Below are 25,249 nucleotides of genomic sequence, written 5' to 3'. Positions count from 1 at the left end.
ACAGAAAAGCTTCAGAATTATAATACATATGTTATGATAATGCATAACATTACATGTCATACAGTAAATAATATATTCCACTGTTGCAAGTCCCTTCCAAAAATCAGGATAGCAGAACTCCGTAACACAATTATTTGTATTAAATCTCGCATGAAATAAAAGAAAAAGTAAACTGAGGATGGCATCAAAAAATATTTACTTCCCTTACTGGATTTCCCCTCTACTGCTGTATGGGCTGACCTAGGCCATCAGCCAAGCACCCATGCAGTCAATTGCTCAACTCCCCCTGCTCAGTGAGACTGAGGACAGAATAAGAAGATCAAAACCAAGAAAAGACGTGTGTCAAGATAAAGACAGTTAAATAGGTAAAGGAAAGGAAAGGCAACAAACAAACTGATGCATCAATGGTCCCTCACTTCCTCCCACAAGCACAGCGATGCCCAGCAAGTCTATGAGCAGTGGCCACCTTGGAAGACACCCCCACCCCTCCACCCTTTTTCATCTACCCGCAGTTCTGATTGCCGAATATGGTATGGGATATCCCTTTGGTCTGCTGGGGGCAGCTATCCTGGTTCTGTCTCTTCCCAACTTCTTGTCCACAACTAACTTACACAGTGGGGACAGGGGCAGAGTGGAAAACGGAGAAATTCTCAACTTTGTGCAAGCAATGTCCAGGGACAGACGAACTATTAATGTGTTATCAATATTGTTTTAGCCAAAATCCAAGACACAGCACCATATTGGCTACTAGGAAGAAAGTTAATTTCATTCCAGCCAGGCCCAGTACAATTGCTCATGTAAAATTTAAAGCCATGCAGTATTGATGATTTTTCCACCAGTTTGAGACTTTTCCTTAAAAAACAGTTCATAGTCCAATAATGACTTTCCAAAAGCTCTTTCATGCAGATTATGCTCTGTTTACACTTGGATGTTGATAGAAGAACTGTGCCATCAAAACACATCCAGGAATTAGGTTTTCTAAGTTCTTCTCTTTTCTCTAACACGTAGGCAGTGCCAATAACAAATGCATCGCCACTACAGCAATTACCAAAAGTCTCACTGAAATGGACCAAAACCAGAGACCTTTTTATCTGGTATGAAATATATGAGCTTGTACTTTGAGCAGCTTTATTGACTATAAGGGGGGTATGGTCCATTTTGCAATGAGGAAAGAGAGACAGCATTTCACCATTGAAAACAATGCCTGTATCCCATGTTAGTGCTAACACTGATTTGTTATGGGGAAGAAGGAAGTGGACTTTACCTCCCACTAGCACTGCCCATCATGGGACACGATGCCGTGTCATTCAGCACAGTCACAGTTGAAGAAGACCTGCCCACTCAGGCTGCAGTTGAGGCCCCTCGTGCCACTCATCAGCCCTGTATGACCCACGGCAGGAGCAGTTCGTCCCGGGACAGTCCCTGGCAGAGGATAGTTGTCACCCTTTGGCTGTGTGCAGTCATCTGCCATGAGAATTAATTCCCTGTCACGCAAGGTTCTGAGGGGGCCTTGAAGAGGGACTTTCCTTCGGCTCGTTGTCTGGGCACACTGGAGTCTCCTTCACACTTGGAGTTGCTATAAAAGTATTTTTGATAGAAATACGATGGGGTGTTCGAGTGAAATGTAAAGGAAGAGGAGATACGGTGCTATGGTCAAACCGTGTGTTGCTCCAAAAGGAGACCCTCCAGGAGTCATTTTCTCACCAAAAGACACACAGGTTCCGAAAGACGCAGGACCTAGATATTCACTGAAAGTGTGGATACTCCTCTTCTCCTTAAGAGAAGCCCACATTGAATACACTTTGATCCTCCCTCCCAAGCGTGGTGCTGAGCACCGGCATGCCCCTCTTACAAACCCAGCCGCCTGCGAGGCAACGCCGCAAATCACAGGGTCCCCAGGAGACCCACATGATGGGGTCCCACGGACGGCCACACCGCACGGTGCCAGGAAGACCCGCATCACAGGGTCCCGAGCCGCCCCCCGCCGCGGGCTCTGGAGGAGACGGGCGCTCCTTGCCCCCGACGGAAGCGACACCGGAGGGACCGGGAGGCCGCAGCGGGCCGTGCCGCACCGCGCCGCCGGGGCCGGGAGCCCTCCCGCCGGGGCTGCCGCCCCGAAGAGGGGGCCGGGGACACGGCGGCGGCGCCCGCTGAGTAGGAGGGAGTGTGCGCTCACGCCCCGTTGAGGAAGTGGTCGCGGCCGCGAGAGAAAACGAGGAAGCGGCGGCACCCACGGCGCTAAGCGCGGGTCTAGCCCCGCTCCCGGCCGTATCCCGACCCGGCACGGCACGGCCCGGCTCGACACGGCACGGCACGGCTCTGCGGAGCCGCCCGGCCCGAGGGCTGCGTCCCTGCTGGCTCTCTCCCGGCGGTAGCAGCAGCGGCAGGAGCCGGCGGGCGGCGTCGCGGGGCCGATCGACCCGCGGGGCGCGGTGAGTAGCGGCGCTGGGCCGCCAGCATCGGGGCCCCGCAGGCGGCTCGCCCGCCGCCACCGCCTCTTCTCCGCGGCCGCTGCGCCGGGCGGCGGGGCCGGGGCCGGGTGGGGCCGTGGGCGCTGCTGCCGGCTCCCGCGGGCTCAACATAACCCTGATTCTAAAAATAAACTTCAGAATTTGCGGGGAGAGCGGTGGAAACCGGAGCCGGGCGGGGCAGCGGGCAGCCCGGGGCGCTCGGCAGTCGGCGGGAGGGACGGGTGAAGCGGCGCTGGGCAGCGGGAGCGAACGGGCGGCACCGTGTCCGGGAAGGAGCGGCCGGCGCAGAACGCTCCGGCTTGAAAGCGGGCGTGAAGCCTCCCTGTATTACAGTGTTTCGGAAAATAAATACCGCTAGCACAGCGTTTGAGCAACTTAAATCTAGAACCCAGGTACAAAAAAACAAATTTCATTGTATCTCGGTACGTTGTTGTGGTGGTATTAAACGAAGCAAAGTGTACTCAAAAGTAGGACTTCTGTCTGAATGGTGCATAATATGTCAAAGATTTGATGCCTGACAAGATGTCTTTAAAAATGTGTTTCTTTCCTATCAAACTGCCCTATTTTGTTTTCAAGAATACAACTGCAGTATATTACTAGAAGTGCTGAAAGTAGTTCAATACTACAAGGCTGGTACCAGAGTCATTGCTCTTCATTTCATGTGTTCTGCCAGCATTATTCCATTCCACTGTACTGCATAAACTTTGTGTTGGCTAGATTAGTTTGAAGTGATACTATTTTGGACAAAGATAAGCAATACTTTTGTTAGGTGACACTGACTCCAATAGAAGTGTGGCAAGTGGAGCCCGAGTCTGGCCAAATTGCATGGTACATTGGAAGTACTTCCATTTTAAAACAAATTATTCATTTTAGGGGAATTAACTGGTCTTTTATTTTCTTTTTTTTTTTTTTTTTTTTTTTAAATATTCTTGTCTGTTAGGTTTCTTTCATGCTCTTTATCCACAGAAGCTTAGATCTCCAGAGCCCTCGGCTTGAATCTGCAGCCTAATCTGTGGGCACAGCCATCCGGTACAGAGCTAGTATCAGCATGCAAAGATGTGTATTTTTACAGGCTTGGAGGCCATGAACTGTAGCAGTGTAGAGTACGCTGAGGCAGTCCACTTAGAGGAACTGTGACTTCTTTTTTTTTTTTTTTTTCATTCTTCTGTTGAGCACTGACCGATAAACAGACAAATAAGGAAGTTTGAATGTTCTTCATATTCTGACAGTTATCCTGTGGGGGACGAAGATTATAGTGTGGTGAAGACAAAATAATTTGAACTAAAGGGTTTGGAATCAGTTGGAATGCTCAAAAATGGATAAAAGTAAATAATTGCTTAGGTTTTCACATTCAGTTGAAATAACTGCAAAATCCCAAGAGGAATACAGTTGAAGTGTTATGGTTTTGCTTCTGTTAAAAAATATTAACATTCTGTCAAAGCAAAAGTGAACTGTGCAGCTCTCCCATTTGCACAGTGTTGTGAATCTTTTACAAGAGCAGGATTTGATCTGAGGTCGCAGGAAGAGAAGAACTGAAATTTATTTTTAGAATCAGGGTTATGTTGAGCACAAAATAACAGTTTAGAAGACTGATGGTAAAATTATAAACTGGATTTTAAGCACCTTTGAAGATACTGATGACCAAAAAAAAAAAGATGTAGGGGCATTTCCTTAATCTCCCATCCTGTCTTCTGGATCTGTTACGCCAGAGGTATTAGAAGTGAGAGAAGTTACTTCTGAAATGTATGTTCTGTTCAGAGGTCATGGTCTCACAATCATAATTATTTTCCCCAAATTACACTTCTTTTTTTGTTCCTAATGATTTTCCAATATGTAGTATTTAGCAGGAAGCAATGAGTCTGTTGTCTTTGCTGGTTTGAATATTGCGGCTGTAAGAAATCATGTTTGCATCTGAATTCACTGAAGATACTAGGTAGTATCATCATTTTACCAGCATTATAGACATTTGGATCAGTGACTCGAGATCTGTTGTGTGTGCACATTAGACAGGCTGTGCCAGAATCTGCTTTCAGTTACATGTGATTAGTTCCAGAATAACACAGCTGAAAAGGGGAACTTGTCCGGTTTTATAATTACAACGAATACAACACTTATCTTCGAATGTGAGTAATAGTTACAGAAAGATTGTTCTAATGAGCTATTTAAAATTACTTCTTTTTTACTTAAAGGTAGACACTGCTTAAGTGAGTTAATCCATGGGGATGAGAGTACTTGTACTCGGGTACAAGGTAAGCAAGGTGCCTGTTTAAAAGCTGAAGATGGTCTTGCAGGCGTTTGTGAGCATGAGTAGTAAGGTTCAGTCTTAAGAATGAAGACTTCTCACCTTGCAAGGGTTTGCAGGATCAGCCTCTGAATTTCTAATTTAAGGAAAAGAATACCATTTTATTACAGGGAAACAATTTCATAATCCAATTTAACAGTAGTTTTGCTTGCATCTGACAAAGAAAATCTTGGGGGAGGAGGTGATGGTAGCTCACTTTATGTCTTAGCTGGCATCTCTAGAAACACAGAGAACATTCCTAGTATTTGCACCACTTTTACAGAGAAATATTATTAATTTCTGCAGCTTAATTTAAGCCCTTCGATCACTTTTGTGAGAAGAAGCAGCCCTGGACTTTGCAGGATCATTCTCTATTTTTCTAGTATGCAGTACAACACACAATTATTAATATTTATTTTGGGCATAGTAAAAATAATTTGATCACAAAGTTGTTGGTTAGTATTTGCATTTTCATCTTTTAATTTAAGGTTTCAGCAGCAAGGTTACATAGTTGACGTTGTCTAGTTTTTAATTTCATGACACAGGGTAACATGGAGGCGTACAGTTAAGCAGAATAAAACCTTTTGTTGCTGACTTCTGCATTGCTTGTCAGGGTGATGGGGAGACATCAGCATTGCAAGTGCAAGAAGTATGAAGGAGCCTGTGTGCTCTTGCATCAAAATAAATTATTTCAGGATTTGCTGTAGGAAAGGATAATTGATAAATATTTGTAACATTTGACACAAAATATCACTTGCCTCAAAGAAATAAAATAAAATTTTGTAGTTTGTCTTTACATTCCAAAGTTAAAATTAGCTCATAACTTCCTGTCCCTGTACAGACGGTGACTAAATGGCCACTTCTTTAAATGTGGTTGTTGTAAAAAGGAAAGAAAGGAGAAAAATATTTTTGAGACGTGCAGGGATCCTGATGTTCTGAGGAGACTTTGGTATATGCAGAATGCCACAAGCCTTCCCTTTGTACCAGCTACTAGAGCAACTAATAAAAAAATAACAAATATTAGAACCTAAATAACCAGTGTCTAGGAGTATGATACAGATAGTTTGTGTGGTTTCACTATCACTTGGTTTGTAGCTAGCTGATGTTGGAATGTATTAGTCTGACCAGCTAGGACTACTCTGTCATTTCTCCAGTTTTGTCCTAATTTGCTTTGGGACAGTGTTCTTCTGAACTGATATGGGATGCCACATGTCATGAACGGACAGTATGTCCAATGATATGTCCGACAACTTCTCTTCCTTTCAAAATGCTATGCAAGGAATCTTTCAGCACTGACAGTAGAGGTAAGATGTGAGGTGCTAAAAGCTTTTGTAAAGAAGTAGCTGTTGCACTGTAGTATGTAAATTCAGACATGTAAATCCATAGGCTGGGGATGGAGTTGAAATTGGCAGGAATCACAATTGTGGTTGGAGGTAGCTGGAGAAAACACGGGCAGGAAGTGTTAGACTAAAAGATGTACAAAGGAAATGGTCATACAATTGCCTAAATATTTGAACATCATAAAGTAAAAAAAAAAATAGAGCTTTTTTTTTAAAATACTTAAAAATCCTTATCTTAAGCAACTGATTCAGTAAAATGAATAAAAGGACCAGGGGTCATCATCAAATACATCAACCACAGCCTACCCCTACCCTCTTGGATAGTCTTTTCTTTTTTTTCCTGTTTGGATAAAATGATGGAGTGAGAAGAGAAAAGGGAAAAAACACAAAACTTTTGAGACCACAGCCGGTAGATTATGAGAGCATCTGCAGGACGCTAGAGCTAGAATGCTAAAATGCGTGTGCTGCTGCTAACCACCAAGTGTGTAGTTCTGCTTTTAAAAGTTCTAGTGCCGATTTCAAAATTGGCTCTACAAATTTCAAAGTAATTAAGTTCAGTTTAAAACAATGTCTTAATGTTTTTTTAGAAACTAGTTTTATTGATTTTTATAGGGTTGCCTGAAAAGTGGATTTCTTAATTTAGATTCGAAAACTGAGGTTCGAAACCTGCTATAAAGACATTTGTTTTTTCAGAAAAGTCTTTTAAAATACATTACAGAAAATCTTAAACTGGAAAATCATTTTCATCATTTTGTTTGGAGAGAACATAGAAAAGGAAGCTAGTAAGTGTACTAAGCAATTGTTTATGGTTAAGTTCCTACTCTGGGAAACTCGGCCCAGATTTAATAACTTGAATCAAGAAAACAAGTTCACTCTATGCGAAAAACAAAAGATTTTGGCAAGGTGAAAATCTCCAATGTCTGAAATATGGGGAATGTAAGTAAAGGAAGCAGCATTAATGTAGTCATCTTTGACATAAAGTGTTAGATTTCATTGCTGCATTTCAAAGAATACATATGAATTCCACAGTATTTTGCTCAAAAGTTAGTAAAGCAAGCAGGATTTTTAAGTAAAGATTATTTCTGTAAATCAGATAATGGGATTAGCTATCTTTTGAGTCAGTGGACCATCTTGCAAGTTTCTGAGAAAGATCACTTATTAAAACGAGTATCAAGAGGAAGAGCACTGCTCTGGACAGTTCTGGTCATGCAGACAAGACACCCCAGAATCAAAATGGGCATCAGGGGAGGTTTTGAGTAACTATTCTGTCCCCTTCCCAGTTATCATGTGAAGTTGGTAAGAAACCTCATGCTGCCTCAGGTGAAGTGACTGTGTGATAGTCTTCATCCAGCGGATGTAACAAAGATGTGGTCTACAGGTTCTCCTGTGCAGAGAAGTGCAGGAAAAAATCCAGTAAGGGAAGAGTAAACTCAAACCCAGTATAGTCTGCTTTCTGAAAAGGATGCAGAGCTGTGGTCACTTGGAAGCAGTGGTGTCTTGAGGGACTGATGTTGCTAGTGTGAAATCCACTTGCATCTGACTCCCAAGGGACAAGTTTCATCAAATAAAGGCAGCTTTTTGATATCCTGGTGTAGCAACTGTCTGTAGCAACAATTACCAGTGGACCATTTAGCAATGTAACCATTGATGCTGTGCAGAGAACAGCACAACATGAGAAAAGAAGCCTGACTACAAGCTATTTTTTTCCAGCCTGGCAGTTTGTCATGCAAGAGCTAGGGAAATACTGCCTGGTGGCCCAGAACGTGCTGAGGCCAGGTGCATCCTCTCTCTGCCCAGAGTGATAAACGGGCCTTGTCAAGAGTATTTCACTGGTCGAGGTGTTGCAAAAAGGCTTCCTCCACGGGAAGGGAGGAGAAGGCTTGTGCCTCTCTCTGCGTAGCGTTTCTGGAACATTCTCATGTTTTACATGAGAGGTGAGGTTACAGTTAGTCCAAGTGGGCGTTTGCTGGCTAAAAGGGAATCCTGCCCGCTAAGAGACTGTTTGATCCACTCTCTACAGCAATGAGAAGTAAGCTTTAGCTGTGCTGCTTGTTCTGAGGATGTAGGGTGGTATGGGGAGAGGATGCAGACTTAGTCTTTTCTGGACAGCTGATTCACTGATGTGCTAATTGTTACGAGGAGCTTTTTTGCTATGCAGTCTGACTTTGTGATATACGTGTCCTCACAAAAGCTAGTCAGGAACAGCTAGCTCTGTTGCTGGAGGGTACTATTTTTGGAGAGAAGCCTTCCTTTGATCTGGCTCCTAATTAAAAAACTATTACATTAGATTTTAAGCAACTGATCCTTAATGTTGGCAGTCTGCCTGTGTGAACTAGTATCACATCTTCCTTTCAAAAAAATAAAATAAAAATGTTTGTCCTTTCTTCCATACCTCTGTGGGTGTGAACTCTTTCTGAGTGTAACTGCTGGCAAGAGATGAGCCATTGTCAGTTACAGTGACCCTATAGCAGAACATTAACCTTGCTATATCCTCCTACCAGGAGCTTTTTAAAGAATAAAGTAACATGGCACAGTTTTTATAGACAATAGAAAGTGGCACTGAGAAGTCTTGATCAGTTTTGTAGAAAGTTGTCTATTCTAGGATTATGAAAAGCAAGTTATTTTTGTTCCTGCAATAATTTCTTTACTTTTTATATAAAGCAGGATACTGCAGACTGTTTCAGACGACAGATAATCTTGGTCTGCAAGAGGCACCTGCCTAATTTTGCCACTCTTAACTCACAATGAGGCTGGTCTGTAGTGGCATCCATTCAGCAACAGGTTTTAGTGATTCTAGAGATAGAGCAATACATTTCAGATAAATGAATGAGGTATAATGCAATCCAAATGTTCTTGGTTTGTTGTTCACTTAGCAATACACAATTGCTAATATTTGTGGCTGAGAAACTGAGATTGTTATCTATGTTTGTAGCCCCTAGACCAGGATCTAAGTAGAGACAGACAAAGCTGAACAAAGAAGGGGACTTCATACCCTCATATTAGCTTTGGAAATGTCAGCTTGCAACAACTAAACAAGTAGTTTAAAAAAAAAAAAAAAGTTAATAGAAGATATTTATTGGAACCAAAAAGCAAACATATATTTTGGATCTGCCCACTAATAAAACCAGAGTGGTATTTATCCCAGATTTTGAATGAAACGTGGCATTTTGTTTTAGTCCAGTGATGGCTTTCAGACTTTGAGACTGCTGTAATAATGTTCAATTTCTGCTGGGATATCTTTTCTTTTCAAGATGGAACTATTAATTTTCTTCCAACTTCTGTTTGGTAGTAGTGACTTCCTTCTAGAACTGATGATGCTTTAGTTCTGAAATGTCTTGTTTACCAGAGATTTTGCTAAAAATACCAAAGGAATGAAAAACAAAGTTATGGATTGTTCATCTATCCACACTTGCATCCTGATCCTTCTGAATGAAGCCAGTCTTTCTTAGTTCTCATTGTAATAAAAATCCACAGTATCACCAGCTCTTTGCTGTGCTCAGAGATGCAGTTTTCTCTTTTTTTGTGTGTGTTTGGAAATTGGGCAGATATTCCAGATTTTGCCTTCCTGGAAAATTAGGAAAATTTTTCTTCAGTGTTGTTGGTGCAATTGTCTGGTAAATCTGCTTCTTCTGGCAACTTTGGAGACCTCATCGCCCTCTACAACTACCTGACAGGAGGTTGCAGAGAGCTGTGGATGAGTCTCTTTAACCAAGTAACAAGCGATAGGACAAGAGGTAATGGCTTCAAGTTACACCAGGGAAGGTTTAGACTGGATATTAGGAAGCATTTCTTTACAGAAGGGGTTGTTAGGTGTTGGAATTGGCTGCCCAGGGAGGTGGTGGAGTCCCCATCCCTGGAGGTGTTTAAGAGTCGGGTTGACATAGCACTTAGGGATATGGTGTAGTTGGGAACTGTCAGTGTTAGGTTAATGGCTGGACTAGATGATCTTCAAGGTCCTTTCTAACCTTGATGATTCTGTGATTTTTTCTGAGTTGTGAAAAGCAACTGACAGTAGCCGACCTTGAAAAAAAGATTTTGGAGTGTTTTTTTGGAAAGTTTAGTAATGTGTCTTGGTTTTGCTGTGCTATGTTGTCCATAACAGTTTTGTCATAGCTGTCTCTGTGAAAAGATTTCTATAAAAATGAGGATATATTTCAACTGAAAATAGGTTATGCTGACATACTTAATGACTGTATCTTTGAATCTGAAAATATCCAGGCCATTGGGTAGGCAGTTCCATTTATTTTTAATGGTTCTCTTTCAAGTAGGCTGATAATATTTTTGTTTCACTCTTCACATGTTTTCACTGACTTTAAAAGTTCATTTCACAGCTTGTTCTGTGCAGCCATGGTAGCCTCTGTGGTACATAGAGGAGTTTTACTTTTTACTGTATTTCTGGAAAGGCACTAAACTTGAAACAAAACAGAGAGGAACTTTATGTAACTGAGCTCAGTAGTTCCTGAAGTATTCAGAGGTAGTTTGGGGCTCCCTGAGAAAGACTTTTGTAACTGCACCCCAAACCAAGCTTTTTTCACTCAGCAATGGGAAGAAACATTTATCCCCGTAGTCTTCTGTAGTCACTGCAGAGCCCACGGCTGGTGTTGGTGAAGGTCTATCTGTGCCCAAAGAAGTTTGTTCACACCTCGTCACAGCAGGAAAGAGGGAGATTAGAGAAGGGTCTGCCTGGGTCTTGAATGGTTTCCTTCAGATGTTAGCTCATCACCAGTGGTTCCACTTTTTGTATGGTAGTTTAATGGTACTGATCACAGTAAAATGCTTTTCCCAAAAGGGAGCAGGCTTCTATACAAATGATGTCATCTATTCTAAGGCAGAAATGCTAGCTTTGACAAGAGACATCTTTAGCCAGGGGCAATGTTGCATTTGCGATAGTGTAAGAGTTCCCCGGAAGAGGAGCAAAGGGAATGACTAGCAAGGATGTGGAAGGATATTTTTTATGGTGGTGGTGTTTTTTCTCCTTTCTAAAGGGGAAAAAAACCCAGATTTTTTGTTTTTTGTTTTTTTCTTAAATATATGTGAAAATCATAGGGTTTCTGCTGCCAGGAAGAGACTAATTCTAATCCATAAATGCCTGGCTTTTTTTTCCCAGCAGAAAAACATTTTCCAAGGAAAACTATGACATGTGAAAAGGTTACCAAAGACAGGAGAGTACCAAAAGGATGGTGTTGTGGAAGAGACACAATAGATTCCTAGCATCCGTGAAGAATGGTTTTTTAGTGAACAATGCCACATGTGTTCACTTGTTGCCAAGTCAAGTAGTATTTTCTCAGGAAATATTTCAATAGTAACTCAATAGTTAGAGAGCCTGAAGTAGTCTGATGATATCAGAATGTCAGATGCAATTTAGAATAAATATGTTTCAGTGGAGATAAAAACATCTAGCTGTCTTCAGTATAGATAAAAATGACTCTGGAAAGCAAATCCAAAGAAAAATATTTATAAAATGAAGCTAATAATAATTTTAAGTGTGTTTGTGATTTTTTTTTTTCAGTTCTTTGCATGAATAACTGATACAAGAGGGGACATAAATGGGGTTTTCCCTAAACCTAGTGGGTGAAGCGCCAATGCCACCTGTTCAGCAGGCAGGGTTTTTTTTATAATGTGGCCAGAATGCTGAGGATTTACGTGAACAAGGACTTTGTTTTCTCTTGAGAAAGGTGCTAACAAGGCCACTAACTTTCAGGATCATGAGAACACACAAAACCTGCCACAGATTGGACAATCCCTTAGGTCGCTGATTGCGTTATAAGATCGAGTCTGTGAACCCCCAGCAGAAACATCTTCTGGGCCCAAAGCTATCACATTCCCTATTTGTTCCCAGAGAGACTTTAATTAAGCTACACTTCTGTTAAAGAATACATCTCAGTGTTTAAAAACCCTAGCAGGAGCACTGAGTTATCCTAAAGCATTGCAAGAAATCAGAAATACCTGAAAGAAAGAAAATGCTTCTGAAACTGAACTGCTACAAAGTAAAATATGGAACTTGGCACCCAAGACATGTATGTCTAATAAAATGCTAATGAGGCCAATGTTGAAGAATTAGCAAAAGTGAACTTTGCTTGAAAACTAACAGATATGCTTTGTGTATCTATCAGCATTGCCCAGGAGTGTGTGTGGAACAACAGGAAAGCCTTTGGAGATGAAAGAAGGCATGTTTTATGGTCTGAAGTGAAGGGAAAAAACCAGTGCAGCATAATGCTTAGATCGTCAGTAAAAGGATGCAGAGATCAAGAGACAGGCATTTGGTGGCATGAGAAAAACTTCTTATGGAGAAGTTGGAGAAAACACATGGAGAAGGAGGTCCAGGCATGAGCGATGGAAAGGTTGATGTAGGCTGTAAGCCGATGAGAGTTGCACAGGTGGAGGCTGAGACTTGCTGCCTTAGGCACTGGTACACAGCCAGGGCCCTTCCCTGAGGAAGATCAGCATGCTGGAAGAAACATGCTGGTGATCCCATGCATGTCACTTTTCCCTTTGAGATAGTACCACACACATCTCTTTCAGTATGATGAATGTGACATTGTTTGGAGATGACACTGTCTGCAGAAGTTGTAAAAATCATCAGCGTTGCCAGTTGAATTAAGTAAGATTTCAGATTTTTTTCAGTAGGTCATAAAGTTAACCCTAGTGTCCCGATCAAACTCTGGTTGGTTTGAATGACTTGAGAAAATGGTATTCTGCTTAATTTCCTTCCCTAACAACTTACTTTTAAACATTTACTGTGTTCTTCCCTTGTTTCTGCATAATTTTCTCATAGAAATTCCTCTCCTAAAGTCTGGATAGAAATTAAATCTTCATGTTTATGCAGGAAGGTAAAGAAGACATTTAAAGATAATCTGATGAATCAAATTAAGACCACCATTCAGCTGCCTAGACAGACTGGAAGGTGATTTTAAAGATGAAGATATGACAGTAGAACAATTGTTTAAATCCATTTTATTTGTTAAAAGACTATAAAAATGTAAATATCTGCTTTAAACGTAAGGCAATAATAATGTATTTATAATACCTCGGTGGTGATTATATCAGAATTTACATCAGTTTGGAGTATACCATTAAAATTATACTAAACCCTGAAAGTACCAAAATATTTAATATACTACTTGAAGTCACCATCAAATGTGTATTTCTGATTCTTTGCATGCTTAATACCTTTCAGGTTTTAGGTGTGTTATGTAAGGTGGAAAAGCAGAAAAGAATCTTAGAATGAAAAATTGTAGTGCTGTTCACAGAGGTACACATCCTGATTCCAAGAATCCTATTTAAACAAGAATTTGAGAAAAAAATGCATATTCATATTGTTTTAATACTTATTTTTGTTCTCTGTGTGACCAAAGAACTGTTGAAGTTACAAGTTTGGTGCTTAAAATGTACTAGAATAAATTGTTTCAGTCAGCATATTTTCATCATTCTGCACTGTCTAGTGAGCCTTTCTTAAGTCTTTTGCATACAGAAGACACTTGCTCTAAACTTCTTTACTTTCATACATTGCTCACAGAACTCTATAAAAACAAGGGAAGGGAAAAAAATAACGGTTCAAATAAAGAGCTTATTTGGAACACTTCTTCACTACTACGTGGTTTTTGATATTTTGTGCTAGTTTGGTCCCTTTACTCCTTAAATAGCTGGATGAGTAAACTAATCAATCAGCTGTCCCTAAGTCTCCTTCCACATTCCTGTTTGGTCTTTTTAGAGAGGTTCATACTCTCATTTATAATTTTTTTATATTAGAGTAGAGATCAGTACCTCAGTAAGACTATGTCCACTGCTATGTGAACCTTTCAATAAAACAATTTTTCTATCTTTATCCTTCTCTAAATATAAGAGATGAAATAGAAGGAAGCTAAGGGTAGCAGTATGGTCAGCACAGATTCTTTCTAACACTTTCCAGGTGAGTTTTCCTGAATTTTGCTCCTGTTTTGTAAGAATGTTCTGCTTCCCTGCATGCATGAAATGTGTGAGATACTAAATTCTTGTGTTATGTCTGGAGTACCCACTGTCTGCAACACTGATGAGGAAGTTACCTGAGGGGAAATGGCTACCTTATTTTCCTATGTATTTGCATAATATTTTTTTCTTTCATGTAAGGTAACCATGATATTTGCTTACATTTGAAGCTTCCTTAAAAGTCAGATTTAATGGCTATGGAGAGAGTTGCACTTTAGACCCTCTTTTACTGTTATGCTCACATGCATCTCTTAGGTAACCAGCCACACTTCCTTCAGGCCTCTCAAGCCTTACATTCAGCCCTTTGGGGACTTAATCTCCATTTTACAGCCTCACATTTGTAACTGTGCTGACTTGACAATCTCAGCATAATTTGTCTCCTGGAAAAATTCAGAGGGGGAAAAAAGTGTGAATCCAAATACATTTTCTTCTACTCTATTACTGATCCTAGAAGGGTATTGTACTCCCCAAAGGAAGGCAAGATTTTGAAAGTCCAACCAAAGAGAACAGCCATCTCAAACTCAGAAATTCTTCCAAAATAGATAAGTTTTTTACCATTACCTAATGTTTTGTGTGTATATTTGTCTCCTTGCTTGTCCCTGGGACACTACATCTGTCCAAACATTTCCTAATGTTACACACTGAGTATTCTTTATACATTAGACATGGTGGGGAAACCTTGCCTGGAATCCATCAACATGAACCTGTTTTGCAAAAGTAAATCAAGCCTTTGTTGTCTGAAACAGTTATGAATAAATCGCTTGTGAAATCTAAGAGATCATAAGAATCCTCCTTCTGTTTTTTCAGTGATAAATGAGAAAACTTGTCCATATTTTATACACTTTTTATAGCAGGCCCTCTTATTTATTTGAGCTTTGCACTTCTCCATTTTACTTTCTGAAGAATTAAGAGATAGTCCCTCGTCACTGCCACTGCGATTTCATCTAAATTCCAACCAGTGGATTTTTTTCTCCTCTCTGTTTCAGAAACTATAAACTGGTAAAAAGGAACAACATTTTTAAATGTACCCACATAGGAAGGCATTAGGTGTAGTGTAGAAACATCCTTTTAAAAAATTGAAGAAATTAATTTCTTTTCCTTCATCTTTAGCCAAAATCTTGAGTAAAAACTAATATGATTATAAGAAAACAAAATCAGATGTGAGAGTTGCTCTGACTGATCTGTGAAATGCAGATTTCTGTACAAGCAAGTTTTCATAAATTCAGACTACTGAATTTGCCCCATTCCAGGTAAAACTTTAAGTTGAAGCAGCAGAGCAAGAACAGTCAGCAGCTGAAACCATGCAGTACTTACCCAGCTAGAGCAGACCAATATTGAGCATTGCCAGTGGAAGTTTCTAGTATTCCTCCCAATATATTTTTCTGATATTTTTCATAATTTAATTACAAACTTTTAATTGATATTTTACAGGAGTATCATGTTGTAATTTTATATATGACATATAATGACATATTTTCATTAAGGAGGTCATTGATGGGCTGTAGCCTTGCCTTTTTGTGAGAAGTGATAATACTCAGAAAAGAACTTGTAAGTTTTATCTATATTTGTTGCCTGCTTAGTTTTATGCATAAATATTTTCTCTCTGTGGAAGGCTGTAAGGTTTTGGTTTAAGTTTTGTAGGGAGTGGAAGGATTAAGTCACATGTATATGAGCTGGCTCGTGTTCATGGACTTTCTGATCTGTATGAACTCAAACTCCAAATGAGTCTTCAACAAATGCCAGTGAAACGGAGCAGTTTTGAAGTGAATGTTGTATCTCAAGATCGTCATAAAGGAAAAGCTCAGGGTCTTTATTTATTTTATGAAAATAAATGTGCCGAGAGGAGAACAAGCCAACACAGTACCTCCATTGCATGAAAACATGAGCTCAACATGTGCCCATTTATCTAAGCCTGCAAACAGTAAATGCATAGCTGCAGCATGTGTTTCCCTGCTCTTCATCAGTTAGTGGTTGAGGAGGAAGCTGAGTGTACTTGAGTTGGTGCTTGTTAGAATTTTGGAAGATGGAGCGAGTCTAATAGGAGGAGCCTGGCTTACTGCTTGAAGGCTGTAGTGCATGAATTCATAGGAAACCAGGCCTTGTTCACAGAGCAATTTGCTATTTAAAGGAGAGTTTTGCATGCTGTTCATTAGTTGGAGTTAAAGATGAAAAGGAAAAGAGAATTGAAAGGAAAAATATTTTTTCCTTTATTGCAATCTTCTAGAGAGTGTCTGCTCTAAAAATTGGGTCCTATGTAGCAGTGTAACTGGTCAGCGAAGAACGGTAGAACCACTTGCCCAGTGTCTCTACCTCTATGTTGACATGATGCTGAGTTACTCACTGTGCTTTGCACATTTGCCAACAGGGCTGATACTTTTTCAGGATGAAGGGGTTTGTTTTTATGTCAGAGTATGAAGAGGAGGATGGAACCCAATCTATGTCTTTAACTAACTATACAGAATTCATCTCAATAGCTTTTACAGAAGCCAATATCTTTGTGGAATTTTAATTAAATCCCTTTTTCTTCATAATTTATTTCTATTCCTTTCTCATGTTTAAATACATCTTAAAAAAAAAAACCAAAACAAACAAAAAAAACAGGTCACTCGAAGAAAACAGCCCTTAAAAGACAGATCTTTAGTAGCAATTAAATTTGTGTATTTTATTTCAGCAGTGCTATACCTGTGTACAATGGTGGCATTTCTGAGTGCCTCCTTTTAGTTGAGTGAAGTTCTGACTCAAATCCACAAACTCTAATTGTGTTAACAAAGCTAACTATTGAATCTAGACATAATACCCATAACTCATATACTAGAAAGAATCATATAAAGATTGAATTTGTCAAAACTAATGACCTTTCACTTGCAGAGTTGAACCTGACTATTCAGGGTAACAGATTACTTCCTTCTAGCATAAAATGTATCATAAAGGACTTTAAAGGAAATTGAAGAACTACATGTAGAACTACAGCCAGTAGATAGTAAGAGAGTCCAGGCCAAGATCAATTCAATCTCCATCAAGAAGTAACAAGGACCAGTTTCAGTCCCACAGAATGATGAGCGTGCAGATGGTGGGCCTCCAGGAACACTCTGTATCTCGGTTCTGACTGGGCAGATTCCAGCTTCACCCTTACTGCCATCCATCCACAGCTGACCCCAGAGGTGTAGCTACACCTTTTGTAGTTACACTTGAGCTATTTTCAGATCTAATAGTTTGGTAATGACAGCACTGTCAGAACAGCAGCATGAAGCTCAGCACTGTCTAGTTTTTTGAGCATTTAGTCAAATCTCCAGGTCAATGTTTAAACCCCAGTGAATGTCCTGATGAACCACCTTCTCTGCTTTCTGTATCTGAGCTGAGTAGTTCAATTTAACTTGGTATGCCTATACATGGTCCCCCTTTGGAGAGTGGTTTGGAACATCTTTTAGAAAGAGTAGAGAAATTTCACTCAGAGGCTATTGGTCTTATTGCTGTGCGTACCTTGTCGCTTCTGTTTTCTGTGGGTGCTGTGAATTCTTAATGAATAGATATGAGTTTTTTCAACATTTATTTTAATAGTCATAAAAATGCTGAACTGTCAGCAGTGGAAAAACTTGGCTTTACACATTACACAAAAAGCAGACCACCAAAGAGAATTTGTGTTTGGGCAACTCATCCCGAGGAGCGTATAGTAAATAATGAGACTAATCTGAGACTAAACAATACTCTGAGGAATCTGACCTGAAACATATCAAAGTCTAAGTGAATTTTATTTCCAGTAACCATTGCATTAGGACCTTTTATGGCCGGGGAATGAGAGTTTCCCCTCCCAGCCCACCCCCACCCCACTTTTATTTTATTAGCTCGTAATTTAATTCTAAAGTTCTTTATCCTTTTTTAGACATGAAGGTCCTAACACTTTTTTAAGCCTGAAACCAAAGGTACAGAGGAGAGAAACTTCCATGAATATAAATTCCCACAGATAAAAAGTGTGGTGGCATTTTTCTGTTTGAATTTTGTTCACTACAACATAACTGAGGTGTTTAGAACAGGTACTGCAGTGCAGTATCATTCTTGGCATGAGAATTGTATGGGATTATTTTTGCCTTTTCTCCAAATTAGCTGTACAGTGCTTGTGAAGCACCAGTGCGGATCATTCATCCATCCATGCATCCAGTGTGTCAGTGTCCAGGCTAACCTCCCTACAAATATGGAAAAAATGGAAACCTCCTGCAGTCTCAGGATTATCATTTGGCAGCTGTGCCCTCTGTGTCCCAGCTGCCTCTGCTGTTGAGGACCACAAAGATTCACGCAGAGTAGAAATTACAGCAATTGTTCTTTTGTTTTAATTGTGATGGAACATGATTTAAGCTCTTTCCTTACTGAAAACCTAACAGCAAATCTGTTTTCTTCCACCCTTCCTGAAAGTGCGATTAAAGACTTGGAGCCTGCCTTCAGGGAGCACTTTGCCAGACATAGGATGATGTGTGTTCATCTCCTAACCAGCAGTATCTGTGGTGCAGAGTGGAGTAAAAAAGAATGGCAGGGTGACATGGGGATGTCTGAGGGAAACAAGTAAGCAGGAATGAAGAAAACAAGAACTAGAGCATTCAAAGCCTCCGTATTTGTAATGACTTTCAGATTAATAGAATCACAGAATCATAACAACATTTAGGTTGAAGAAGACCGTTAAAATCATCGAGTCCAGCCGTAAACATAAGACTACCAAGTCCAACACTAAACCATGTCCCTAATGACCATGTCTACAGGTCATTTAAATACCTCCAGGGCTCCCTGAGCAGCATGTTCCAGTGCTTGATAACCCTTTCAGTGAAGAAACTTTTCCTGATATCCAATATAAACCTCCCCTGATGCAACCTGAGACCATTTTCTCTCATCCTGTCACACTTGGGAAGAGACTGACACCATCCCTGCCTGTGGCAGCTGGCTTGTGCCACTGTCCCTTGCAGCAGAGCCAGTCTCCCCCATGGCTTCCTCAGTGCCTGACACCATGTCCTGTCAAGAGAGACATGCAAAGCGCTGGAGCTTGTCTGGTGCTAGAAGCAGAAAAGCCAAGGAAGCCCCAGAAGCTGTGGGAGAGGGGAGGCAAGGGCCTCCCAAGGGCTCTCTCCTTGCGAGCTGAAAAGCAGCAGCTGCAGCCCTGGGGCAGGACAGAGAGATGTGGGGCCAGCCTGGGATGTGCCCGTGTCTCTGCACCCCCTTGGAGGTGAACTGCCAGGAGGGAGGGAGGGATGGAGAGCAGGAGGGGAAGCCCTGATCTCCTCTACACCTCCCCAGTGCTCAAGCCGGGTTGGGTGAGATGCCTGAGGCAGGTTCTGACGAGTTGTCGGGTGACCTTGAGGGAAAAGCTGGCACACCCAAGACCCTCAAGCCCCCACGCTCTTCACCAAACACCCATCAGGTTAGGATGGGGTACCTGGAGGAGGGGGTCAGGGAAGATGGAGGAACTTGCTAGGAGTCTTCACTGCTGCTGACATCCCTGGCACCATGTCATGCCCACTGTCTGGGGACAGGGACCTATGGGCCCTGCACCACCGCACAGCCAGACAGAGGAGAGAGGAGCACTGGAAGGGGCTGCCTTTGCACAGCACCCATACCTGCTGCTCTCCTCCATGCCAAAGCTGGTGGAACAAGATGAAGGTCCTGCTGGAGCCTGCATGCCTTGCGTGTGTGTGCAGAGGAGCCCTGGACAGAATGTGTCGGCACAGAGTCTGTGGCTGCTGAAAAACAGCGAGGTCAGGGGCTGTCGCAGCCGTTCCCTGGTAACATTGCAGGAGTGTCGGGGGCTGCCCCTGATAGTCACCCAGCCAGGAAGGCAGATGCCCCAAAGGGGGAAAGGCTGCTCCACAGGGTGTTTCTCCTTGTTGAACTTCATGAAATTCCTCTCAGCCCAATTCTTCAGCTGTTCAGGTCCCTTTGAATGGCATCACAACCCTATGGTGTTTCAGCCACTACTCCCTGTTTTGTATTATCTCTAAACTTGCTGAGGGTGCACTCTCCCCATTGTTCACCTCCTTAATGAAGATCTTGAACATTATTGGCCCCAGTACTGACCCTGGGTTACAAGACTACTAACTGCTGTCCAACTGGACCTTGTGCTGTTGGTTGCAGTCCTCTGGCCCTGCATTATGTTACTGAAATAATGCATTCTGTTTAAGGAAAGCTGTCCCTGTCTTCATCTAGTGGCGCTGAAATTGTCATTTTGCATAGTAGTTTATGCAGAATGCAGTGTTATTCAGAGGACTGCTTTCTTCTGTCTCTTCAGTTACAGCTTTCTTTGCAATTAATAAAGAAGAGCTACATTAGTAGATTAGTATGTGATCTTACACAATTAACCTTTGGTTGCAAACCACAAGAGTAATAAATAACATGCTGCACACAACTCTATTTGTAGTGCTGCAGTAGCTCTGCAGATTTGATGTCTTCCTTCTTTGGGAAGGTGGGAGAAGATCAAAAGATCTGCACAACATGTGATTTGTCCTGACTGTGTCCTGTCTAGTGTTCTATACTGTGTGAGCCTTGTTCATTTGACTTGTGTGTTCCTCACACCCTGCCCCCCCGCCCCCCCCCCCCCCCGGTTCTTCACATATTCGTAGAGCAACACAGGCATTTGTCTGCTGTTTCTTGATCCAGGTGGAAGAGACAGCAGATCAGGTATGGGTCATATCTGAACTAAGCAGTAGGCACACCACAGCTCTGCCTGCTGCAGAGCTCCCAGGGAAGATGTCAGCCTGAAGCACAGTGTTCCAAAAGGCCCCCATGAAGACGTCCATTCCTCAGTTCTAGCTTTGCATTATGGACCCTCCCTTCTTACATGGTCTTCCACAAACTCCTCTTCACAGAATCACAGAATCACAGAATTGTCTAGGTTGGAAAAGACCTTGAAGATCATCTAGTCCAACCATTAACCCAACATTAACAGTTCCCAACTACACCATATCCCTCAGCGCTATGTTGACCCAACTCTTAAGCATGTCCAGGGATGGGGACTCCACCACCTCCCTGGGCAGCCCATTCCAATGCCTAACAACCTGTTCTGTAAAGAAATGCTTCCTAATATCCAGTCTAAATCTTCCCTGGTGCAACTTGAGGCCATTAACTCTTGTTCTATCAATTATTACTTGGTTAAAGACACTCATCCCCAGCTCTCTGCGACCTCCTGTCAGGTAGTTGTAGAGGGCGATGAGGTCTCCCCTCAGCTTCCTCTTCTCCAGACTAAACAACCCCAGTTCCCTCAGCCGCTCCTCGTACGACCTGTGCTCCAGACCCTTCACCAGCTTCGTTGCCCTTCTCTGGACACGCTTGAGTCATTCAATGTCCTTTTTGTAGTGAGGGGCCCAAAAATGAACCCAGGAATCGAGGTGCGGCCTCACCAGTGCCAAGTACAGGGGTAAGATCACTTCCCTGTCCCTGCTGGCCACGCTATTTCTGATACAAGGCAGGATGCCATTGGCCTTCTTGGCCACCTGGGCACACTGCTGGCTCATGTTCAGCCGGCTGTCAATCAACACCCCCAGGTCCCTCTCTGACTGGCAGCTCTCCAGCCACTCCTCCCCAAGCCTGTAGCGCTGCTGGGGGTTGTTGTGGCTGAAGTGCAGCACCTGGCATTTGTCCTTATTGAAACTCCTCCAGTTGGCCTGAGCCCATCGCTCCAGCCTGTCCAGGTCTCTCTGCAGAGCCTCTCTACCCTCGAGCAGATCAACACTCCCACCCAACTTGGTGTCATCTGCAAACTTACGGAGGGTGCACTCGATCCCCTCGTCTAGATCATCAATAAAGATGTTAATCAGGAAAGGCCCCAGAACCGAGCCCTGGGGGACACCACTCGTGACCGGCCGCCAACTGGATTTAACTCCATTCACCACAACTCTTTGGGCCCGGCCATCCAGCCGGTTTTTTACCCAGCAAAGCGTGTGCCCATCCAAGCCACGAGCAGCCAGTTTCACCAGGAAAATGATGTGGGAGAGGGTGTCAAAGACCTTACTAAAGTCAAGGTAAACAACATCCACAGCCTTTCCCTCATCCACTAAGCGGGTCGCCCTGTCGTAGAAGGAGATCAGGTTTGTCAAGCAGGACCTGCCTTTCATAAACCCATGCTGACTGGGCCTGATCATCTGGTTGTCCCTCATATGTTTTGTGATGGTATTCAGGATGAGCTGCTCCATCAGCTTCCTGGGCACTGAAGTCAAGCTGACAGGCCTGTAATTTCCTGGATCATCCTTCCGACCCTTCTTATAGATGGGCGTCACATTGGCCAATCTCCAATCTGTCGGGACCTCCCCGGTCAGCCAGGACTGCTGGTAAATGATGGAGAGCGGCTTGGCGAGCACCCCAGCCAGCTCCTTCAGCACCCTCGGGTGTATCCCATCTGGTCCCATAGACTTGTGTGTGTCTGTGTGATGCAGTAGGTCACTGACTATCTCCTGGAATGCGGAGGGGTCGTTCTCCCAGTCTGTGTCTTCTGGCTGAGGAGGCTGGATTCCCTCAATACAACTAGTCTTGTTATTAAAGACTGAGGCAAAGAAGGCATTAAGCACCTCAGCCTTTTGCTCATCACTTGTTTCCATGTTTCCTCCTGTGTCTAGCAGGGGATGGAAGCTCTCCCTGGTCTTTCTTTTGCTGTTGACATACTTATAGAAACATTTCTTGTTGTCCTTGACTGCTGAAGCCAGATTAATTTCCAGGTGGGCTATAGACCTCCTGATTTCCACCCTGCATAGCGTCACAGCATCTCTGTAATCATTGTGAGTGGCTAGCCCCTTCTTCCAAAAGCGGTAAACTCTCCTTTTCTCCCTGAGTTGCAGCCAAAGCTCCCTGTTCAGCCAGGGTGGTCTTGTCTCCTGTTGGCTTCTCGTACAGCACCTGGGCACTGCCTGCTCCTGAGCCATTAACACTTCCTTCTTGAAAAGTGTCCAGCCTTCCTACACCCCTATACCCTTCAGGATCATCTCCCAATGGATCCTGTCAATCAGGTGCCCAAACAAGTCAAAGTCAGCCCTTTGGAAGTCCAGGATGTCAGTTCTGCTGCCCCCTCTCCTGGCCTCTGTAAGAATAGAGAACTCTATTATTTCATGATCCCTGTGCCCTAGTCAGCCTCCAACCGCCACATCATGCTCCAGTCTTTCTCTGTTCACAAAGAGGAGATCCAGCAGGGCACCTTCTCTGGTCGGTTCACTCACCAGTTGCGTCAGGAAGTTATCTGCCACACATTCCAGGAATCTCCGGGACTGGTCCCGCTCTGCTGTACTTTATTTCCAGCAGATGTCTGGGAAGTTAAAGTCTCCCACAAGAACAAGGGCAAGCGATCGTGAGATTTCACCTAAATGCCTATAGAATATTTCATCCACCTCTCTGTCCTGGGTGGGTGGCCTATAGTAGACTCCTACTACAACATCTGCCCTGTTGGCCTTCCCCCTGATTCTAACGCCAAGACACTCCACCCTGTCTTCACTACACTTGTACTCAAAGCAATCATAACAGTCCCTAACATACAGCACCACCCCACCACCTCTCCTTCCTTGTCTGTCCCTTCTAAAGAGCTTGCAGCCATTAACAAGCGCACTCCAGTCATGGGAGACATCCCACCATGTTTCTGTAATAGCCACTTTTGCTCACGTAACTCAGTTGCACAGTTTGGCCAACTGCAAGCTGGGAAGTCTGTTAACCAACCCTGTTCACATACATCCTGAATTATTTAATGCTGAAGTGCACAGAGTGCTGCATGGCTTCCCTAAAATCATGCCCTTTGTTTAACTGTGAAGGGCACATTGTTTTTACTGCTATATTCTGTACAGCAATAGAAGCAGGAACTGAATTTCTGATCCTTTTGTCTGCTTCTGTGCAACATAATGAAAGGTGGGAAAAGAGAGCTGCATTAACCTGAATAAAACATAGATAACAGTATTTTGTAGATTAATATTCATGGGTTTCATATTCAGTATATATAAATTTTTCTTAGTATATACACATTGGAAGAAAAGAATACAGGATGTGCAGTGATCTTTTAAATACAAAGAAACAACAGTGTTCTTCCTTTGATATATTTGTAGTGTTGCCTAGTTAGCCTAAAATCTGCATAATACACTACAGATAACAGAGGCTGTCACCTGTATTGTATACTTGAGAGTATTTCAATATCAGGTTGTCACAGCTGAACTTAAAAAACAAGGAAATAAAAATTTTGGCAATGAAGTTGTGAGATATTTCCTAAGGGAAAGTTTAATCTGACACACACAAATACTAAAAACAAGCACATACTGCTAGTTTTGTTCAACATTTCATGCGTTCTTTGAAAGTAATTTTTCAGATCATGAAGTCATTTTACAGGTGCACAGTCAATAATAGTGGGATTTTTCTTTTCTTTCTAGACTGAAAGAAGATGTTGAACTGCTCCTAAATGGAGTTCCTTTCTTTTTACGCCACATAAACTGTAGATGTGACAGTCTGTGGCCATTCGTGATTAACAGTGATTGGACTAGAGAAGAAAGTATATGAAAAACTTGTAACGTTGCAAGAACAGATTAATGAATTGACTGGTGAACTTGCAATTACATAAGTAATTGCAGTTGTGGACCACTCCATCTGACAAAAAAGAGCTTGCAAATACTCTTGCAAGAATAGTCTCACTGATGTCAATATATTCATTTCCTATCCAGTTACATGTTATCAGCAGGTAGCTGGGGTATTCTTCCCGGTATCCATTAGATAGTCATTTAAATGTCACTAAAATGGATAGTAAACAAAATTCAGCTTTTGCATTCTGATGTCTCCTCTTCGATAACTTGAAAGAGACAAAAAGAACTCCAGCACAATACTTCGCTGTCCCAGCAGTGTAAATCTGCGATGGAGTTTAATGAAAATAAATTTATTTTCTGACAATGTAGGTTAGAGGCTGGGATAATTCAGGGAAGACAGGACACAAGAAGAACAGTATTCCTGTAGCTAGAATTCTGTAGAGTCCTTGTGCATATTTTTTTAAAAATATATAATATATTGATATATATAATACTGTATATATGATATATATAAATAAAATATATGTAAGAGATATAAAAATAGATGAGATTATTTTTATTGTTATATTAAGAGTAAAAGAATTGAAGCCGTTTATGTTATGTTCACTATTATTCCTCAGAGATGCTGAACTTGAGTATCTTCTGTGGTTTTGTTGGTAGTGTGCCTTCGTATAATTT

General features: G+C 42.1%; 1 protein-coding gene across 2 annotated transcripts in view; it reads left to right on the top strand.

Annotated features, from left to right (window-relative positions):
• The first annotated feature begins 2,178 nt into the window (after window positions 1-2,178).
• SYK (spleen associated tyrosine kinase) overlaps window positions 2,179-25,249 on the top strand; it is a 58,202-nt gene continuing 35,131 nt past the window's right edge. For both annotated transcript variants that reach the window (XM_074813149.1, XM_074813148.1), the window contains exon 1: window positions 2,179-2,432. The gene's annotated coding sequence lies outside the window, so the exon portion shown is untranslated. The remainder of the gene's footprint in view (window positions 2,433-25,249) is intronic.

This window comes from Strix aluco, chromosome Z (assembly GCF_031877795.1).
Source record: "Strix aluco isolate bStrAlu1 chromosome Z, bStrAlu1.hap1, whole genome shotgun sequence".
Classification (NCBI taxonomy): Eukaryota; Metazoa; Chordata; class Aves; order Strigiformes; family Strigidae; genus Strix; species Strix aluco.
This window is presented reverse-complemented; position numbering and strand designations above follow the sequence as displayed.